The sequence below is a fragment of the Diabrotica virgifera genome, chromosome 10 (genome assembly GCF_917563875.1).
Source record: "Diabrotica virgifera virgifera chromosome 10, PGI_DIABVI_V3a".
Taxonomy (NCBI): domain Eukaryota; kingdom Metazoa; phylum Arthropoda; class Insecta; order Coleoptera; family Chrysomelidae; genus Diabrotica; species Diabrotica virgifera.
The window spans coordinates 142,125,834-142,147,209 of record NC_065452.1 but is presented as its reverse complement, the minus strand read 5'-3'; the positions used below and the strand labels follow the sequence as shown (position 1 = coordinate 142,147,209).

General features: G+C 32.2%; 1 protein-coding gene across 1 annotated transcript in view; it reads right to left on the bottom strand.

Moving 5' to 3' along the window:
- Positions 1-17,906, bottom strand: part of LOC114332770 (protein slit-like) — a 62,067-nt gene extending 44,161 nt beyond the window's left edge. Inside the window, exon 1 of the mRNA XM_028282545.2 lies at positions 17,638-17,906. The gene's annotated coding sequence lies outside the window, so the exon portion shown is untranslated. The remainder of the gene's footprint in view (positions 1-17,637) is intronic.
- Between the last annotated feature and the right edge of the window lie 3,470 nt (positions 17,907-21,376).

Genomic DNA, 21,376 nt, shown 5'->3' with positions numbered 1-21,376 from the left:
TTGACACTTTCCAAGTTATTTGCGATTGAAACTATCCATTTTTCTCACGTGAAACTATGCCAAAAACTCACGTTTTATAACCGTTTCTTATGAATAACTTAAAAAAATTTAATTTTATAGAAAAAAAAACATAAAAAACAAAATTGTAGCTAATAAAAAACAAAGAGATGCGCGTCTGAAATACCTATATGTACACCCAATAACAACTGAGGTTGTTATTTAATCTTTAAAGGATGGTTATTTTTTCGAAGAACATCGAAATGGAGAACCTTTAATCTCAAATAACTTGAATTCCGTGCAATTTTTTGGGAAAACTTAACATAAATCTTTTAAAGTTCATTAAAATACCCTTGCAAATAAAAAGCTTTGACAAGTTTTTTTGCATAAGAACTGACTGACTTATGACGAAAATAAAGTCATTTTCCACCCATTAAACACTAATAACTGTATTTAATATGTGTAGCCACTGTTGTATACCTACCTACCTATATAATATGGATTATAAATCTGTTCATTTACCTTAGCTATGCTATTTAATCAAATAAAAAATTTCAGTAAATAAAAAACCTCGTTTTTTCCTCTATTTCACTCCACAATAGAATGACTCAGTTCTTACAAGAAAAAAATTAATGCTTTCAGAGTATTCTCTAGTGACTCCAAATATAGCCACTAAACGTTAAAGGGTTAATACTTTATAATTATTATTATTATACTTAAATTAGGATACTTACCTTGTACATTGTCGTCTAATAATTTAAGTATTCTTTTCGTTTTGTCTCTCATGGTAATGTTAACACCCAATTTATTGTTTATTTCACACACTTTGACTTATTGCACACAAAGATCACCTTTGAAAATATTTAATTATTATAGAACCTGAGATATAATCTGCATTGATCGCAGCGGTTTTAACGGTATTACAAATCGGCGCTAAATAATACAAGTGAGGTTATATTAGGGAAAGGCGGGGTTGTCAGAATTATGGTGCCACTATGCCACTTTTTCTATTGGTGCCAAATTGACTACAATTATATAGTTACATACAGTTGTATATAGCAGAGCGCCCTCTATCGAAAAATGCCTGAACAAATCAATATGTCCGTTTGGAAAAAGTGTCAATCTGGCACCATTACGTTTTTTACATATTCTGCATTAGGAACACTCGTACTCTCCTAGGACGAAAATATACACGCTGTCGTACTGGCACCCAAAATCGGGTGCCACATCGTCAAATTGGGTGCGACATTGACATGTTTTGCTTAAAAATGGTGCCAGATTGACAGAATATATCTGTATATATATATATATATATATATAGGGGATTAAAGAGAAATTTTTCGATTAAAAAGAAATTGATATAATTCAGGGTGCATCGTCAACCTGTAAACCGGGTTTTCGTTTGAAAGCTTTTTTGTGACACTATACATTGCTGCCGTTGTCACGGCGATCGTATATCTTTATTTGTTTATCTTTTGTGTGTCACAGGGAGGTTTTTGGATGAAAATCTAGGTTTACAATAATTTACATTAATTTTGTTAAGATTTTCACATCCCCCTTTTTTTAAATCCATTTAATAACAGACACCGAACAGTTGGTTTTTTGCTTAGGTTTTTTGTGCGCTTTTTTTGGTTAGAATAAGAAATGGATTTAAAATAATTCTTTTGACTCTAACAGAATATTTCTTCTCCTGGCCTCATGTTTCAAAACAAAATTTTATGTAACTGTTCAATAACCTTAGGATTTTAACCACTAAGGACCTTTGTGACATTTTTTGCGTTTATGTATTTTTAGCTTAAGAAATTTTATGTATTTTTTAGCTATTAAGTTTTTAACAACACAACCCATTGTGATGACATTGTTGTGTACATCTTATATGTAACTTCACAATCAGTAGAACTGATGAAGTGCAGGAAGACTGCACGAAACGTCTTCTATTAAAAGATTGAAATAGTTTTTTCATTTTTTATTTCTCCTTGACTGATAACCTCAATTACAGTGAGACTTCTTCTCACTCACTTGATATATTGTATATATATATATATATATATATATATATATATATATATAAAATATATATCCAGTACGCGGGCGTCGCTCAACCTTGCGGGGGGCCTGACCTGCGGCTCTGTTTGCTCGATTCACTTGATCGTCCACTTCTGTTTCGAGCCTTCCGTAGCTAGGTAGTGTGATGCCTAGATATTTCAACTCCATCACTTGTTCTATTATCTGACCTTCCAGCTCCAATTTACATCTTATTGGATCTGCTGTTATAACCATGCATTTTGTCTTTTGTGAGGAAATTAACATGTTAAATTTTCTGGCGATTATGTTGAATTGGTGCAGCATACGTTGCAAATCATCTTCACTTTGAGAGATTAGTAAGTATTGCATCGTCTGCATAGCAGATTATTTTAAGTTGTTTTTCTCCTATTGGGTATCCTTATTTAGTTCTTACTTTTTTTTATTATTTTATCCATGATCAGGTTGAACAATAAAGGACTCAAGGAATCCCCCTGTCTTATCCCATTGCCGGCTTCAATTGGGTCAGTTAGTTCATCTTCTACTTTTACTTTTATTGTGTTGTTCTGGTAGATGTTTTCGATCGTTTTAATTGTTCCTAGGGGTACCTCTCTTGAGTATAACAAATTGATAACTTCCTTTAATTTGACCCTGTCAAATGCTTTCTTAAGATCCACGAAACATAAATATACCGGTTTGTTGTATTCTAACGATTTCTTAAGTTGCTTAAAGAAGAATATGATGTCTAAATCACTCTAGTGCCAACATCACAATAACTGAATCAGAATCAAAAGTATTAATGTAACTTAATAATGTGATAAAACACGTTTCTCAGCGACTACCTTTTTAATCGAATTTCCAACAAAATTATTAATGCGAGATAATAGAATTTCAGACTTCAATAACGCATGTGTGTTCATGATAGTAATTTAATTAAAGGCCAGTTTGGAAAATGAAAAATTAAATTTAGTTAAATTAATGAAAGCACCAATAAAATTAATTTAGTATAAACTCAAAGCTCTCCAATACAAGCGTTCTATTTTTAAACTACTAAAGCAATGCCATTATTAGTTACCTGTGTTAGGATTTCAAAGGGAAAACAAATTTAATAATGGTAAAATGTTACAATTTTAGCGGAATGTGAAACATAAAGGCCGTAAGATTAAATGAAATTAAATGATAAAGCAAATGCTAAAGGGATTATAACTAATGTGCTAATTATAAACAAAGTATAAACAAATTGTTATACGAGTCTCATCTAAACAAATATAATAATATTCACAAGGAAAAATTTTCTGTACATTAATTACAAAAAATTGAAGAAAAATCTTTTGTGTAAAAGGTATATTTATTTTAAAAACCCCAAAAAATACAAAACAGAACGTTTTCGCTCTAAAGAGAGCGTCACCAGTGTTCTTTGCAAGCTCTACATGCTAAGCCACCAAAAATACCATGTAATACCAAAAAAGCCACCAAAATTTTAACCCATGTATTTTTGATGGCTTAGCATGTAGAGCTTGCATGCAAAGAACACTGATGATGCTCTCTTTAAAGCGAAAACGTTCTGTTTTGTATTAGTAGCCCTTTTTGGGGTTTTTAAAATGAATATACCTTTTACACGGAAGATTTTTCTTTAAATGTAATAATGGTATATATAAGCAGTGGGTCTACGGTCTCCTCCGCATCCCACATTTCGCTCGCCATCGTTTTCTATCCATCATCCACTCGTTTTTTTCTATAGCTCTATCTTCCATAGACTGTTCTATGCCTTTCTTCCATGTTTCTGTAGGCCTTCCTCTTCTTCTTCTACTTATAGGCGTGTAATTTAATGCTATTTTTGGCTCTCTTTTTCCCTCTGGCATTCTCATAACATGACCATATCATAGCAATTTCTTTGTTTCTATTCGGTCAACCGTGGAATATACACTCTTTGTCCCTCGTCTTATTTCCTCATTTGGTACGTGTTCTAATCTAGATACCCTGCATGCTCTACGTAAGTAATCCATTTCCGCTACTTCTATAGTTTTCTTTCATTTCCTGTGACTTGCCAACAACCTGCCTCATAAGTTAGAATAGGTTTCACAATTGTTCTGTAGATTGTTAATTTTGTATTCAGCTTCACCTTTTTAGACCATAGTATATCATTTAAAATACGAGCTGCTTTCCTTCCTTGCTGTATCTTATGCTGTATGTCTCTTTTTGTAGTCCCTTGTAATATTATGCTTCGTAAATATCTATATTCCTTACATTTTCTTATACTTCTTAACTCTAATTCCGGATCTTCGGTTTCCTCTCCTATTCTCAAATATTCCGTTTTCTCCATGTTCACACATAGGCCCCATTTTTCATATTCGATCTGTAACTTTCTTGGCATATAATCCATATCATGTTCATCGATGGCAAGAATTACTTGGTCATCAGCAAACAATAAAGTTGTTCAGCAGTTTTCTTCAATCATTATTCCCATCCCAGCAACTGTTTTCATCCATTGCTTCAGAGCTTTCTGGATGTATATTTTAAATAGTGTTGGCGATAAGCAGCACCCTTGCCTCAGACCGTAACAGGGAATGGTTTCGACATAGATTTTCACATTTTGATACATATTCTTAATTGCTCGCACATATGCTTCACTTACGCCTATCGCCGTCAAAATTTAAAAGAGTTTCTTTAAAGGTACCATGTCGTAGGCTTTTTCCAGATCAATAAATGTTAGGTGAGCAGACAGATTCCTGGTTTTTCTTTTCTCTATTACTTGTTGCATCACGAATATGTTATCTGCAAACGATCTACCGGCTCGAAAACCACTTTGTTCTTCCATGTCCTGGATTTCTAATTCTATCCTTTTCTTTAATACTCGTCCATACAACCTCCCCATTACACTGGTAATACTTATAGCTCTGTAGTTTTTGCACAACGTTTTTTCTCCTTTTTTGTAAATCGAGCTAATCTATGCACAATTCCAGTCTTCTGGAATTTTTTCTCCCTGCACTCTTAAGGACGTCATCGTTTTGAACTCTATCCACCCACGGTATGCGCATTATTATTTTCAATGACCACATTTCAAAAGCTTGAAGTTTGTTGATTGATGTTCTTTTCAAAGTCCACGTTTCCATACCATAAATCCCATTGCGGATCCCATTGGCCATTGATTGTGGTGCCAAGGTATTTAAAAGCTTTCACGCATTTTATACTATCGTCACTTATGCATATTATTGGGTCTTCCTGAGGATTTCTTCTAATGACCATATATTTCGTTTTCAAAATGTTGATCTTGAGGCCATAGTTTTTACCTGTGCTATTCACCCTATATAGTAATAACTGCTGATCTTCCAAATTGTAGGTTATAATCACTGTGTCGTCCGCATAGCGTAGGTTGCTAATTGGTATGCCGTTCACCTTAATTCCATGCCTTCTAATGCTTCCGCGAATATATTTTCCACATATAAATTAAAAAGCATCGGAGAGAGTATGCAGCCTTGGCGGACACCCTTTCGGATTTCAAATTCATCCGTATATTGGTATTGATCAATCCTCATCTTGTCAATCTTTTCCACTTGGTTCCAGTATAGATTTTGAATAATTCTGATCTCCTTCTGGTCAATGTTGGCCTTATGTAGTAGTTCCATCATGATATCATGCTTAACATTGTCAAATATCTTCTCGTAGTCTATGAAGGTAAGGTAGACATCTTTTCGTTAATCTAAGCAGTTTTGTATTAAGGTGTTCAAACATAAAATTGCCTCTATTGTTCCTAGTTCTCCCTTAAAAAGTAAAAGTAAAAGTACTTTATCGTAATTCCCTAATTAGAAAGCTCATAATAAAATATCCCAGTTTTAAATTTCTTATTCAAATTAGAATTCAGGCCACATTCTAAAATATTTATTATCATAAAATGTTTCATTATTACACCATGATTAAAAACGAACTTTAATTTTGCTATTAGCTCCAGGCGATAATCTATTCTCTATGTTTTTACTATTTGGGTGGAAGAGTCATTTCAGCTAATAATTTTTCCGTGTTCTACCCAGCCATGTGTAAAACAAAAGCTTGTAGACCGTCCTACTAAAAAGAATAATTAGCGGCTATTTTAGTTCGCTCTTTTGTATTTCAAAGTTATTTTTATACCTATCTCCTTCATTCTTCACTTCATATTATACGAACTTATACGAACGTGTCGCACTGGCAATTTGAAATTATATATGTCCACACAGGGATAATAAATATGTAATGTAAATACACACATCGGTAATAGACCAGGGCGCATCTGTAAAAATATTGGTACATTTGGACGTTGAGAGGTGACTCAAATTTTTTTTCCAGAAATTTCTTGAAAATAAATCAAATAATAATATTTGAGTTATCCTCCCTCTCAAAAAGGTCCGGAACATTGTTTAAATAATCAAAATGTCAAAAAATTAATGAAAAATTAGATTTTTTTCTTCGTTTTTTGATTATAACTTTAAAAGTATTCATTTCTGAAAAAAGTTGTGCTGACATAAAAGTTGCGTAATTAAATTTCCTACAATATAGAATTGGTTAAAAATTTTAAAAATATTCACTTTTGTTGCAAAATAGCAGTAATTGAGAAAAAGCCATACAAAAACAAGTATTCGCATTTTACGTTTTTCAACCATTTATGCTACACTTAGGACCTTCATATTTCACCCAGAAAAATTTTATGATACAATTAAACAATCCTATAAATTTCATTAAGATCGGTTCAATAAATTTTGCAAAATAAATTTTGCAATCCAGCTTTCGTAAAAAAAATTCATTTTTTTTAAATGTTACAGGACGGAAAATAAAGCAGATAGCAAGTTGAAATTTTTTTGCGTATAGAAGTCTACTGTACCTTTCATTTGCAATTTTGCAAAATTAAAATCGATTAACAGCACGGCGTCAAGAATTTCTTTAAATAAACATTAATTATTGGTGCTACGCGCAGGACAGCGGATAGTTTGCTCTGATTGGGCATTCCAATGACCTTTGATAATGATTGATACATTTTAATTTTTATTAAATTTCGATATAAATAAATAAATTTGTTTATTGCAAAATAAAAACACACTCTATCGTTTTAAATAGCAAACTCCTCTATACTTTTATTAGCAAAAACTTTCTTTGTTCACATATTTTGACTTAAAAAATAAAAGTTTATTATTTTTAAACATATGCAATTGTTTAAACAATATTTCACAAACAATAATAAAATTAGTTTAATTTTTGTGGAATTAAAATATTAAAATACAACAAAATATAGAGTAAGAAAATAATATATTAGATAAAGATTGGAAGAAATTTTGGTGGAAATTAACTTGTGTGAATCGAATACCGCTGTCCTGCGCGTAGCACCAAAAATTTTTGTTTATTTAAAAAATTTCCTGACGCCGTGGTAATTAATCGATTTTAATTTTGCAAATTGCAAATGAAAGGTACGGTACACTTCTATAAGCAAAAAAAATTTCAACTTGCTATCTGCTTTATTTTCAGTCCTGTAACATTTTGAAAAAATGAATTTTTTTTGCGAAAGCTGGATTGCAAAATTTATTTTGCAAAATCTATTACACCGATCTTAATAAAATTTACAGTATTGTTTTACTGTATCATAAAGTTTTTCTGGGTGAAATATGAAGGTCGTATCTATAGCATAAATGGTTGAAAAACGTAAAATGCGAATACTTGTTTTTTTTTTCGCAATTATTGCTACTTTGCAACTAGGGTGACTATTTTTAGATTGTTAACCAATTCTATATTGTAGGAAATTTAATTACGCAACTTTTATATCAGTACAATTTTTCTCGGAAATGAATATTTTTAAAGTTATAATCAAAAAACGAAGAAAAAAATCGAATTTTTCCTTAATTTTTTGACATTTTGATTATTTAAACAATGTTCCGGACCTTTTTGAGAGGGAGGATAACTCAAATATTATTATTTGATTTATTTTCAAGCAATTTCTGCAAAAAAAATTTGAGTCACCTCTCAACGTCCATCTCAAAACAGATGCGCCCTGGACTATAAAGTCTACGGATATTTTTAGAAAAATACGGTTTCCTTCTTTAATTGTTTTTAATAAATAATAATCGATTTGAAGTGATTAGTAGTATTTTATATACAACAAAATTTGTTGAAATGTCAAAATAACGAGAAAGCCTTTCAGAAATGTCAAAATTATGGAGAAGTACTTACATAAAAAAAAAAGAATGTGTGTGTACTTTGTACGCACGTAAGAAGTTATACTTCTATTATATGATTTCAACGAAATAAATATATCTAACAATAAAACACTGAAAACGTTTGTTTTCTATACTTCCACAAAATTTATTACAACTATGTGACTACAGCTGTTTCGGCAGAGTGCCTTTCTCAAGTGATTTAGATTACTATGGGTTTGCCTTTTTAAAGTCTTTAACTGAAGAGGTTGAGGAGTGGGGAGCTGTTTGTCTCGAGTTGGTCATTCAGAATTATATTTGTATTTTTCAATTTATTAATTTCCATGGATTCTAATAAAGATAGCTTAAGGCCTTTATTTTGAATATGCAGAATTTGAAACTGTTCATTAAAAGAATAATTATGATCTAGCCTAGCCACAAGTTAGTTTGTAAACACCACTCTGTAGTTGTTTTCTCTTTCTGTTCAAACAATTACAGAGTGGTGTTTACAAACTAACTTGTGGTGACTGTCCGAAAACTTACATCGGTCAAACTGGCAGAACCTTTGACAAACGGATAGCAGAACACAAAAGGGCTTTCAACAATAGAAAAACAGACACTTCTACATACGCACTTCACCTTCTAGATCATAATAATTCTTTTAACGAACAGTTTCAAATTCTGCATATTCAAAATAAAGGCCTTAAACTATCTTTATTAGAATCTATGGAAATTAATAAATTGAAAAATACAGATATATTTCTGAATGACCAACTCGAGACAAACAGCTCCCCACTCCTCAACCTCTTCAGTTAAAGACTTTAAAAAGGCAAACTCATAGTAATCTAAATCACTTGAGAAAGGCACTCTGCCGAAACAGCTGTAGTCCCATAGTTGTAATAAATTTTGTGGAAGTATAGAAAACAAACGTTTTCATTTTTTTATTGTTAGATAAAATGAACTTCCATCAAGTAACAGTCGAATCCATCAATGAAATAAATATACTTTAAACAGTTTATTTTTATTTTATTTAAATATTAAACTAATTTTAATGCTTACCACTTTCGAAAAATAAAAAAAAGAAGAGAAATGGTCCATATTTGAACCCAAGACCTCTCGATCTGTAGCCGAATGCTCTACCAATAACGCCACGACCTCTCTGTTTATATAGTTTCTGGGACATAATGACAATTCACGATAACAAACAGACGAAGTGAAGTATACCTCGTCCAATTTACTTACCGTTGCACGTCATCCGTGCCATAGCCTGTGACACGATACCAACACGAAATATCTAGGCGGTAGAGTTGTTCCCCTTTAGAATCATTTTGATTCTAAAAAAGAACACACCGCCTAACGAAAGAACACGATACCACCGCCTAAATATTTCGTGCTGGTATCGTGTCACAGGCTATGGCGCGGATGACGTGCAACGGTAAGTTAATTGGACGAGGTATATAATAAATATAAAAATGTTTTAATAATACTTATCTTACTCCCGAGGAAGACAATTCCAAAGACACAAAAATTATAATAAATATATTTACTAAAAACACTAATATATTATTTTCATCTTTTCACACCTGATATATACATAACTTAAAAGATTTAACGCCATACTGTCTGTGTGTGCATGCGCGCAGAATAATAAAAATTCATTCCCAATCGCGCCTAAAAAAATTAGGTCATTACAAAATATGGTCGTAATAAAAAAACAAAATGTTTACACAAAGTATGGCTTCCACCATGGTTTATTAAGGCTCTGCATCTGTCGCTCATAGAAAAAATGAGATTGTCGATATATTGTTGGGGTACGTTTGTCCATTCTTATTTCAGACGCTCTAGGAAACGAAACTGTGTGTATATGTTACCCATATGTGGAGTAATTCTTCATTGAAGCATGTTCCATACATGCTCGATGTGATTCAGGTCGGGGGATTGTGTTGGCCATGGCAACACATCAATACCTTCGTTGATATGCCAGTCTATCACTGGGCGTGCGACATGTGGACGACAATTATTATGCATGAGGTGGAAGTTTTGACCGATCGCATTAGCAAATGGACGAACGATAGGTTGTAGAATGGTATCGAGGTACTGCTGAGCTGTAAGCCAGCTGTTTGGAAAAACGAGGTCCGTTCTGCCACCGACTATTATTCCACTCCATACCATTACTGTACAACCTCTGTATGTGTAAACGTCCTGGACATGTTTTAAGCGTTCTACATTTTTTCCACATCGTCTCCACACTCTTACTCGACGAGAATCTGGATGAAACCCAAATCTAGATTCGTCGGAGAATAAAACTCTAGCCCAATCATTTGTACCAGAGTTTTGATATTCTTGACACCACTCTAACCTTGCAGCGCAATTGCCTCTGGAGATAGGAGGACATCTCAATGGCCTTCGATTGTGAAGATTGGCTTCATGGAGACGATTTCTTACAGTATCACGGTCTATGGTTACCTGGTGTGCCCTCTGCAAGTCGCTAACCAATTCAGGTGCTGTATTTGTTGGTTGTCTTTTAGCGGTTAACACTAAAGAACAGTTGCCGCATGCCACATTTAAGAAGGCTTACAACCCTATTTATCTCATCCAAAGATAAATGACGTTTTTCCATGATAAAAAACAATATTTTCAATGGACTAAGTAAACAATAATTTTATAGCATGAACAAAATCGAAACTAGCAGAATATTTACTGCAGCATGAAACATCTAGTTTTTTCCTCTCATGTAAAAAGCTTTATCAAATATTCGTTATCATTTTTGTCGTTATGAATTAAAATTAATTCATAAATCAATAGTCCAGGAACAGAAGCTTTTCACCTCGCAATTTTTACAGAATGGATCGATTTGCTTGAAAATTTAAGAATAAGTGGTGGATACTCCAAGATCAAAATTTATATGATGCCGAAAGGCGCTTTTACCATGGGGGTGGTTGCCAACTCATCTCGGGGGTGGAAATTTTTTATTATATTTTGACCGCAAAAGTTGATAAAAACATTCATTCTAAGCAAAACATGTTCTATACATTTTGTTTGATAAAATTAATAGTTTTCGATTTATTCGCTATCGAAAGTGTTAGTTTTATATCGAAAAATCAATGTTTTTTGATAACACTCATTTACGATTTACTCAATTTTTGCCGTAGAAAAAATTTTTTTAAACAATTTCTTGGGAACTAAATAACCTACAATTTCATATTTAAACATTTTTTCGTATCTCGGATGCTAATCTTTCTATTCTGAAGAAAATGGCATTTTTTACCAAACTACAAAAATTCGGGTTTCGCTTTTAACTCCAGTTTTTTTTTAAAACTAATCATTCTAAGCCAGTCGAACTTCTAGAATCTATTAATAATACATAAATAAAAAGAATGAATAAGGCCAATGATGAAAAACACCGCTAACTTACATTATTATGCTTCCAATTGGATTTCTCCTTTTTTTTTTTCAAAAAAATATATTGATTTTTTAACCGTAACTTTTGTATTTTTGATCTTAGAAAGTTTGGTAAAAAAGAATTTTGTAGGATTTTATAAGATCTATAAGCTTAATAATATTAAATCTTTTTAAAATCCTCAGTGGCAAAAAGAGGTGACTTTGAAAGGGTTGGTAAAGGTGGTTCTTGCATGTTATTACAAGTTTTAAATGTCAATAGCTCACTCAATTTTTGCCGTAGAAAAAATTTTTGCAAATCAAGTTCTTGGGAATTAAATAAGCTACAGTTTCATATTGAAACATCTTTTTGTATCTCTGATGCTAATCTTTCTATTCTGAAGAAAACGCCATTTTTTTCCAAACTACAAAAATTCGTTGTTCGCTTTTAACTCCATTTTTTTTAAACTAATCATCTAAGCCGGTCAAACTTCTAGAACATATTAATAATAATTAATAATGCATAAATAAAGAAGACCAAATAAGGTCAATGACTAAGTTCAATTAGGGTGGTGATTAGGAGATTGCTTCCGATCACTTTTTCGCTGAAAAAAATAGGGACTGACATTATTTTCATTATAAGTCACTTAATTTTTTAGCTAGAGACTATTTTTTTATTTCTGAAGATAGATATTTTTAAATACTTTAAATTAGTTTAAACAACTTATCCTCGAAAAATGCATAGTTTATCCGTATTTTGACTTTGAAACTACAATATTTAGCATTTGACGAAGAAGAGCTAACACATAATAACATATAACTGGGTTACTATTGGTCTTAAAGAAAATTAAAAAAAAAACTGTTGTGTTTATTTTTCAAAAGGTACATTTTTGTTAAGTAAAGTTTTTTGATAAAACGAATACTTTTTGAGTTATTAGCAGAAAACTGATTTGAAACATTGATTTTTTCGATGTAAAACTAACACTTTCGATAGAGAATAAGTCTAAAACTATTAATTTTATCAAAAAAATGTATAGAACACTTTTTGCTTAGAATGAATGTTTTTACCAACTTTTGCAGTCAAAATATAATTAAAAATTGCCACCCCCGAGATGGGGTGGCAACCACCCCCATGGTAAAAGCGCCTTTCGGCATCATATAGATTCTGATCCTTAGTGATTAGTGGACTATCCACTAATCCTCAAATTTTCAAGCAAATCGATCCATTCTGTAAAAATTGCGAGGTTTTTTCCTATTTTAAGCTTCATTACTTGGACTACAATTGAAATTAAACGACCACGTGAATGTATTTTTATTAATTGTATTATGTTATAAAAATATCCCTAGATTTTTCCGATGTGTGTACTATTTATTATACCGGGTGTGTTAAAAGAAGCAGGACGGTTGATTATTTCGCGAAATTTACATAGGATCGAAAAAATGAAAAACACGTGTTCAATATTTTTTTTAAATTTATCGAGTGATAATAAACACGATCCTTCACCACCGCCCCCTGGGGGTAGGCTGGGGTGATAGGAAAAGGTCATACTCGGAAGCAAGACATATTTTCAATGATACTTTTCGAATTGGAATGGATCCTATCTCCAAATCCACTGTGAACATCAGAAACGTTAAAGGGTCATTCCATTTCAAATCACTCAATTTTGGAGCAAAAAAAATTTTGGACCTCCGATTTGTCTGAAAATTGGTATATAGCTTCTGCGGGACGTAAAAATAAGATATTTAAGGTCAAAAAATCTTCTTCTTCTTTTTTTCTCAAAATGTTATTTTATGCGATTTTACAGTGATTTGGTGTTTATTTATACAAATTTGCATTTTCTATCGTAAAGTATCAATGGAAAACATAATATTTTAATAGAAGGGACTCAAAAATGTCATTATATGGCATTATAACAAGTTACTTTGATTCAAAACAAGCTTTTGATCAAATTTTATAGTGTAGAAAACGTTAAAATACCGTTTTTTACATTTTTCTCCATTCCCAAAATACTTCATAATCGATTTGGCTGAAAATTTGCCCACAGATAGACAATACATAGTACTTTAAGTGATGAGAAGGATTTGAATTATATTACAATACCAAAAAAGTTACATGCAATATTATAGTCAAAAATATAGGCGTCTACTGTAAGTAAAATTAACTCGAAAATATCGACCTCACGAAAAAAATTGTTAAAAAGAAATTGTAATAATTGTAAATACGATTTATTTGGAACAATTTCAGTTCCTACCATTTTTGTCGAAAAGTTAAAAATGGCGGAGATATTGAGCAAAACAGGTTCTCCTTTAAAATCAAGATGGCGGCTAACGTAACGGAGGAATTCATTCGTGATTTTAAATTTAGGCTGCTATTGACTCCCCTAAAGATCAAAAAAATAAAATTTTGGGCAGCTCGGCATTCAAGGTCAAATGCTATCCCGACTGGACTAATATATACTTTTGAGTCTGATATTACTACATGTAACTTTTTTGGTATTGTAATATAATTCAAATCCTTCTAACCACTTAAAGTCCTATCTTTTGGCTATCTGTGGGCAAATTTTCAGCCAAATTGATGATGTATTTTGGGAATGGAGGAAAATGTAAAAAACGGTATTTTATCGTTTTTTACACTATAACATTTGATCAAAAACTTGTTTTGATTCAAAATAACTTGTTATAATGCCATATAATGACATTTTTGAGTCCTTTCTATTAAAATATTATGTTTTTCATTGATACTTTACGACAGAAAATGCAAATTTGTTTAAATAAACACCAAATCACTGTAAAATCGCATAAAATAACATTTTGAGAAAAAAAGAAGAAGAAGATTTTTTGACCTTAAATATCTTATTTTTACGTCCCGCAGAAGCTATATACCAATTTTCAGACAAATCGGAGATCCAAAATTTTTTGCCTGAGTGATTTGACATGGAATGTACCTAAAACATTTGAAACTACAGGATCTGCGAAAAATGGAGATAAATTAGGAATATGGATAGATCAGATCGAAGAAATAGGAAGGAAGAAAGAGAAAAGTATTGAAGAATTAAAGACGGTGGCCAAAAATAGAAGTGCATGGAAAAATAGGTAAAAGAAGAATCGGAATCCCAATCCGACGTCTGAGAAGGCAAAAGGATATGTGAAGAAGAAGAAGAAGTATTAATTAAAAGTAAAATGTAAATAAAAACAGATTTAGGATACCCAGACTTTTCGAGATTTACAGAAACATAAAATACTGAATTATTGTATACAAAATTATACCTATTCTGTAAATGGATTTTACATCCGTTTAAAGATTTTATATTCAGGGTATTCTAAATTCTAAACTATCAAATCTAAGTCAATTTAATATTTTAAGAGTTTATTTATTCTACGTATTTATGGATTTATTCTACGTACTATTAGTAGAGATTCTTTATAGGCGTATTTTTAGCTATTTGAGAAATAATTACGTTAATGAAATTAAAAAACTAACATTGCCAAAGCTAAATGAACTTTATACATATATGGGAATAAAATAAATCTCATTTTGTGGTTCATGACTATACAACCCATAAAAATGTATTAAATTGGCTGTTTGCCACCCAATTTTAGAATATTCTCTGCAGAACTAAAAATGGTTTTAAAACATAAAACAAAAAAATCTTCGTGGTACAGTGCCAAAAGCTGAAAAGTCTACTCCTATAGTATTTTTATAATTATTTAAGATATTCTGCTAAACCGGTCAATATTTCACGACTTAAAATATAAAATATAAATAGAAAGAAATGTGATAGAAAGAAAAATAGAAGAATGAGAAGAACTATACTTGACACTTATTGATCTAAAGTCAGATTTTGATTCAGTTGACAGGAAAACAATATGGAAATGTCTGGAACACCTAGAAGTTCCTAAAACATTAATCAGAATCATAGAAAGTACATACAAGACAGTCAGAGGAAAAATACAAGGGGGAGGTCAAAGATCCAATGAATTCAAAATAAATAAAGGAATAAAACAGGGAGATAGTTTAAGCCCATTATTTGGACATAAAGCTATAGAAGAAAGCCTAAATACAATAACTGGATACAGGAACTTCAAACCAGTAAAATTACAGCTATGTAGATGATATGGTACTGTTAGCCTGTTAGCAAACAATAAAATTAAAATGCAAAGGCTGGTGAATTCGAGGACTGAAGAAATACTTAAAATGAAAATGGAGGTGAATATAAATAAAACAACAACGATAATAATGAAAAGGAAGACGAAAACAATAAGGAGATTAAATGTAATGGAACAACATTACAAAAAATAACAACGTATGAATAATCTGGGCAGCATTTTGACTGATAATGGCAAAATAGATGCGAAAATAACAAATAGAGGAAATAAATCTACACAATTATACTATGTACACAAATAATACAACAAAACTAGGACACAAAGATGTAAAAATGGAAGGCAAGAGAAAAATTCACAATACGATAAGAATGCCAATAATAACATACGCAAGCGAAAACTGGACAATTCATAAAAAACATGAATCAAAAATCAACGCAATCGAAATGAAATATTTGAGAAAAATGTGCGGGAAAACAAAATGGGACAGAATCAGGAATGAAGATATCAGACAACTGATGCAAATATTCTCGTTCGGATATATTAATAGAATGAAACCAGAAAAAATTACAAGGCAAATATTATAATTGAGGGAAGTAGACGGAAAGGAAAAAGGGGAAGACCAAGAAGGAAATGGATAGATCAGCTCGAAGAAATAGGAAGGAATAAAGAGAAAAGTATTGAGGAATTAAACACGGTTGCCAAAAATAGAAATGCATAGAAAAAATGGGTAAAGGAAGAATGGGAATCCCACTCCGACGTCTGAGAGGGCAAAATGGTATGAGAACAAGAAGAAGAAATATTAATTAAAAGTAAAATGTAAATAAAAAGAGCTTTAGGACTTTCAGACTTTTCGATATTTATAAAAACATAAAATATTATTTTTTTACAAAGTCAAATGCAGATATCGAGCACTGAATTTATTTAATCTTGCCCAAGTATACTTTCGCTTCTAGAGCATCTTCAGGGGCATTTCGTCAATAAAATGAAGGTATCCTCGAATGTCATTTATTATGAAAATATTTTGGTGGCAACTTAAATTAACATCTAACTACGAATACACTTAACAAAGGACAAACAGATAACTTTGAGTGCCGAGTACCACTAAGGTTTTACATTGTTACAAGATGGAAGTAGAAGTGTTTCTACGACGAAATGCCCCTGAAGATGCTCTAAATAGCGAAAGTATACTTGGGCAAGATTAAATAAATTCAGTGCTCGATATCTGCCTTTGACTTTGTAAAATTCATATATTCGAGCATTCAACCATTTCCTATAAAATATTATATTACTTATTATGTTTATTGTAGATATACAAAATTATATTCTCTAAATGGATTTACATCCGTTTAAAGGATTATATATTCAGGGTTTCCTGAATATCAAATCTAAGTCAATTTAATAATTTCTGGTCCATTCTGTTTTCTATTTATTTTTCTAATATTAATAAAAATCAAAAGAATCATTGGCAAAGCTAAATGGACTTTTTGTAAGGAAAACAAAATAAATCTCATTTTGTGGTCCATAACTATACAACCCATAAAAATGTATTAAATTGGCTGTTTGCCACCCAATTTTAGAATATCCTCTGCAGAACGAAAAATGGTTTTAAAACATAAAACATATAGCTCTTCATGGTCTAATACAGTGCCAAATGTGGAAAGTATTCCCCTATGCCGTATTTATACCTACAATTATTTAAGATATTCTGCTAATCCGTTCATCATTTCAATAATTTTAATATATTTCACGAATTAAAATATATATATATATATATATATATATATATATATATATATATATATATATATATATATAAATAAATTTTTTATCTTATAAGATATAAAATCTTTTACGTCTTCCATGTATGTTTTGAGTTTTCCGAAATAAAATAAAATATTCTGTAAGTTTATATAAATAAGAATTGAGCAATATTTACATCTTGGGGATAAAAAATGGTCAAGAAGTTCTTATCATTTCTTACCCGTATAGAGTCCTGAGTACAGCATCAAATCCTAGCGAACACAGTAGATTATAGGACCACAAACACTCCTCAGCATCCTGTTTAACATAAAATGGAACAGTAGTAAACTAAAGAAATGCATAGGTCGGTATTTTTATTGTGGAACGCGAGATCGGGAGAGGACTGGAAATTGCGTAATGCCAGCCATCAGACAGTGCGGAGAGTAAGCGACACCACTGCCACCAGAGCTTCTATCGAATCCCGAATCGCGCGCCCCCAAAAGCACCCGCTCTCCCCTGGGAAGAGAGAAGCACTCCACATCTTTCCGAGACGTTTTCACAAACAAGCATGTAACAGTGTTGTGGAACAATTTTACTTAAAAATAGTTTTCTATTAAGACGTCGGAGGAGAAAACTGCCTCAAAATAGCTTAAACCGTTGACAAAAAAGATATCATTTACTGCTTATAGCTCAGGAAATCGATTAAAAGAAGTATTATCATCCGTCTTCCTGTGTAATTAACCCTCATTCTTTCTTGCATATTGTATCGTATTCTAATTAATTTAAAAGTCGAGCAGTCATTCCCCACCCTTTTAAAATAATGCCTTTTTCCTTGAGACTCATTATCTATTGCTTTGCATTTATATATATTTTACGTCTCTCACCAGGCCTCTTTAAATTATATGACCTATCCTATAAAACCTATAAAATCTATAAATCCCATAGAAACACACGTGACAATCTTGGACAATTGTAAAGTTGATCAAAGCCATAAAAAAACTGGCACTCAGGGCAGTGCCGACAGAAGTGAAAACTTCTGAAATTTTAAGTATGCTCATGGAAGTATGATTGAAAGTGTATCTCAGCCGCTTGATTCGCAAACGCCTTCGGGTACACACTCTATCCCTCCTCCAACCATTATAACTTCGGTCGAACTTAAACGCAACTCAATCTAGAGTATATAAATTATTAATATCTCGCCGTAGCGATGACGGTCGCCAGTTCAATGCTTTTTCCCCATCAAAACAGAAGTGCTATAGCTATATTCAATACGCGTTGCGTGCTTCCTATACTACACTGCGCGTCAGAGAAAACGGGCATCCCAAAAAATGGGTCATTTTTGATGTCTCGTATCTCCTAAACCTGTTGTCCGATTTAAATATATTTTTTAATATGTTATAGCCTTATTCTTTGGAAGCACAGCTTCCATGAAGTATCCAATGACAATAGCATCAGACTAATAAATCTAGCAACTTCTCTTAACATAGTCATTGCCAGCACATGCTTCCAGCGAAAAAATATTCATGAGGGAACGTGGAGATCTCCAGATGGGGTTACAGTAAACATGATCGATCATGTTATTATTGACTCTAGACATCACTCAGACGTAATAAACGTATGCAGCAGACGAGGGGCAAATGCCGACTCAGATCACTACCTAGTGGAAAGTAGAATAAGAGCCAGAATCTCAAAAATTAAAAAAGAAAAGGGATCCAAAATTGAAAAATGTGAAATTAAAACTTAGCAGACAACAGCAAAAAGGCCAAATACAAAGAATATATAAAAGGAAGGCTAGAAAACAGACAAAAGCTCGAGGATATAAACGGAGAATGGGAAGCGTGTAAAAACATCATCCAAGACGCTGCCAAAGAGACCTTGGGTCTACAAAAAAAGGTCAAATCAACTGACGGGAAGTGGTTCGATGAAGAGTGTCGTAATATAACAGAGAGGAAAAATAATGCATATCAACGATTACAACAACGACATAGAACAAGACAGGCAGAGGAGGAATATAGAATGCTAAGGAAAACACATAGAAGACGAACTCCAAGAAATTGAAGAATTAAATAAACCAACAGAAACCAGAAAATTCTACCAAAAACTTAACAAAAGCAGAAAAGAATTTAAACCAAGAACAATGACGTGCAGAGACAAAGGAGATATAGTAACTCAACAGAGTGAAATACTACAAAGATGGACTGAATTCTTCAAAGAAAAGTTTGAACAAAACGGAGATCCACTATACGATTGAATTATACTGGATCAAACGGATACCAGAGAAACAACCCCCCTTCAGTAGCTGAAATGCAAGAAGCAGTTACCAGACTGAAAAACAACAAGTCACCTGGATTAGACAACATTACCGCGGAATTAATAAAAGAAGGCGGAGACTCCCTATTGAATGCGATACACGAAATAATAGTGAATATATGGAATAATAAACAACTGCCACAAGACTGGAATACCAGAGTAATTATTCCACTACATAAAAAGGGAGATCAGCTTGAATGTAAAAATTACCGGGCAATAACGCTACCGACTGTGGCATATAAAATACTGTCAAATATTGTCTATGAGCGATTGAGACCATATGCGGAACAAATCGAAAGAGTTTAATATTCCAACTCAACTCATTGATATAGTAAAAGTAATACTTAAAGTACAGAGCCAAATTCGAATTCAAAACGCACTAACAGATACAATATATGTTAGAATTTTTTTTATATTCATCTCTTGTTCTCCCCAAACTCGATTATGCATCGATAGTTTGGTCTCCAATTTATCAAAATCACACAACTGTTTTGGAATCAGTACAGAGGCGGTTTTTAAAAAGTATGCACTTTAAATCCACTGGCATTTATCCTGCTAGGGGATTTTCTGAAGAGCTACTTCTCGATAAATTTAAGATGCAAAGTCTTCAACGTCGTAGAATAACTCAATCTTTATGCTTTTTATTTAAAATTATTAACAATCAAGTAAATACTCCTGAATTATTGCAACTTCTTAATCTCCACGTACCACGTGTTGCTTCTCGTACTTCACAAACGTTTTATGTTAACAGAGCCAGATCAAATATTTTGGTGCAGTCACCTCTAGTACAAATGCAAGCTCACTACAATGCGAACTCTGATCTCTTTGACATCTTCAATTCTAATTTACGCATCATTAAGAAATATTAGGTTGCAACCAGTCACTTTTTAGCATCTTGCTGTTATATTATATATTTATTCTGTATTTTTGTATTTAATTGTTTTACATACTATGTATTTTCTGTTTTTCTTTAATTACTTTATAAGTTTTTGTTTGTCGTTGTTCGTATGTGAGTGTGTTTTTCTCATTTTGAGTTTTTTCACACACTTACATATAAACGGCGTTTATGTAGTCTATGTATTTTATACTGTTTTGTTGTTATGTTTATGATCTGTAAACGGTAAATTTACTAACACGCTTAATACACTAACCCAGATTGTAATTGGTCCAGTACTGTTATTTGGGTACTAAATAAATAAATAAAAAATAAATAAATAAGAACGGGCCTACGACAGGGAGATGCCCTATCCTGTATTCTATTCAACATCACATTAGAGAAAATAATTAGAGAGTCAAAAGTCAACACCAGAGGAACAATAGTAACAAAAAGTGTACAAATATTGGCATTTGCAGATGATGTTGAATATCATAGCTAGAAGCAAAAGAGAAATGATAGAAGCATTTAATGCGATAGAAAGAGCGGCACAAAACAGTGGCCTAAATATTAATGAAATAAAAACCAAATACATGAAGGCCAGCAAATCGACAGGCCAAAGAAACCTACAGAATCTGACAATAGGAGACTATAACATCGAAAGCGTAAAAAATTTTACATATCTAGGTTCACTAGTCACCGCAGATAACAATGTCAGCGAAGAAGTCAAGAGAAGAATACACATTGCTAATAAAACATATAATGGACTAATTAAACATCTAAGATCTAAAAACAT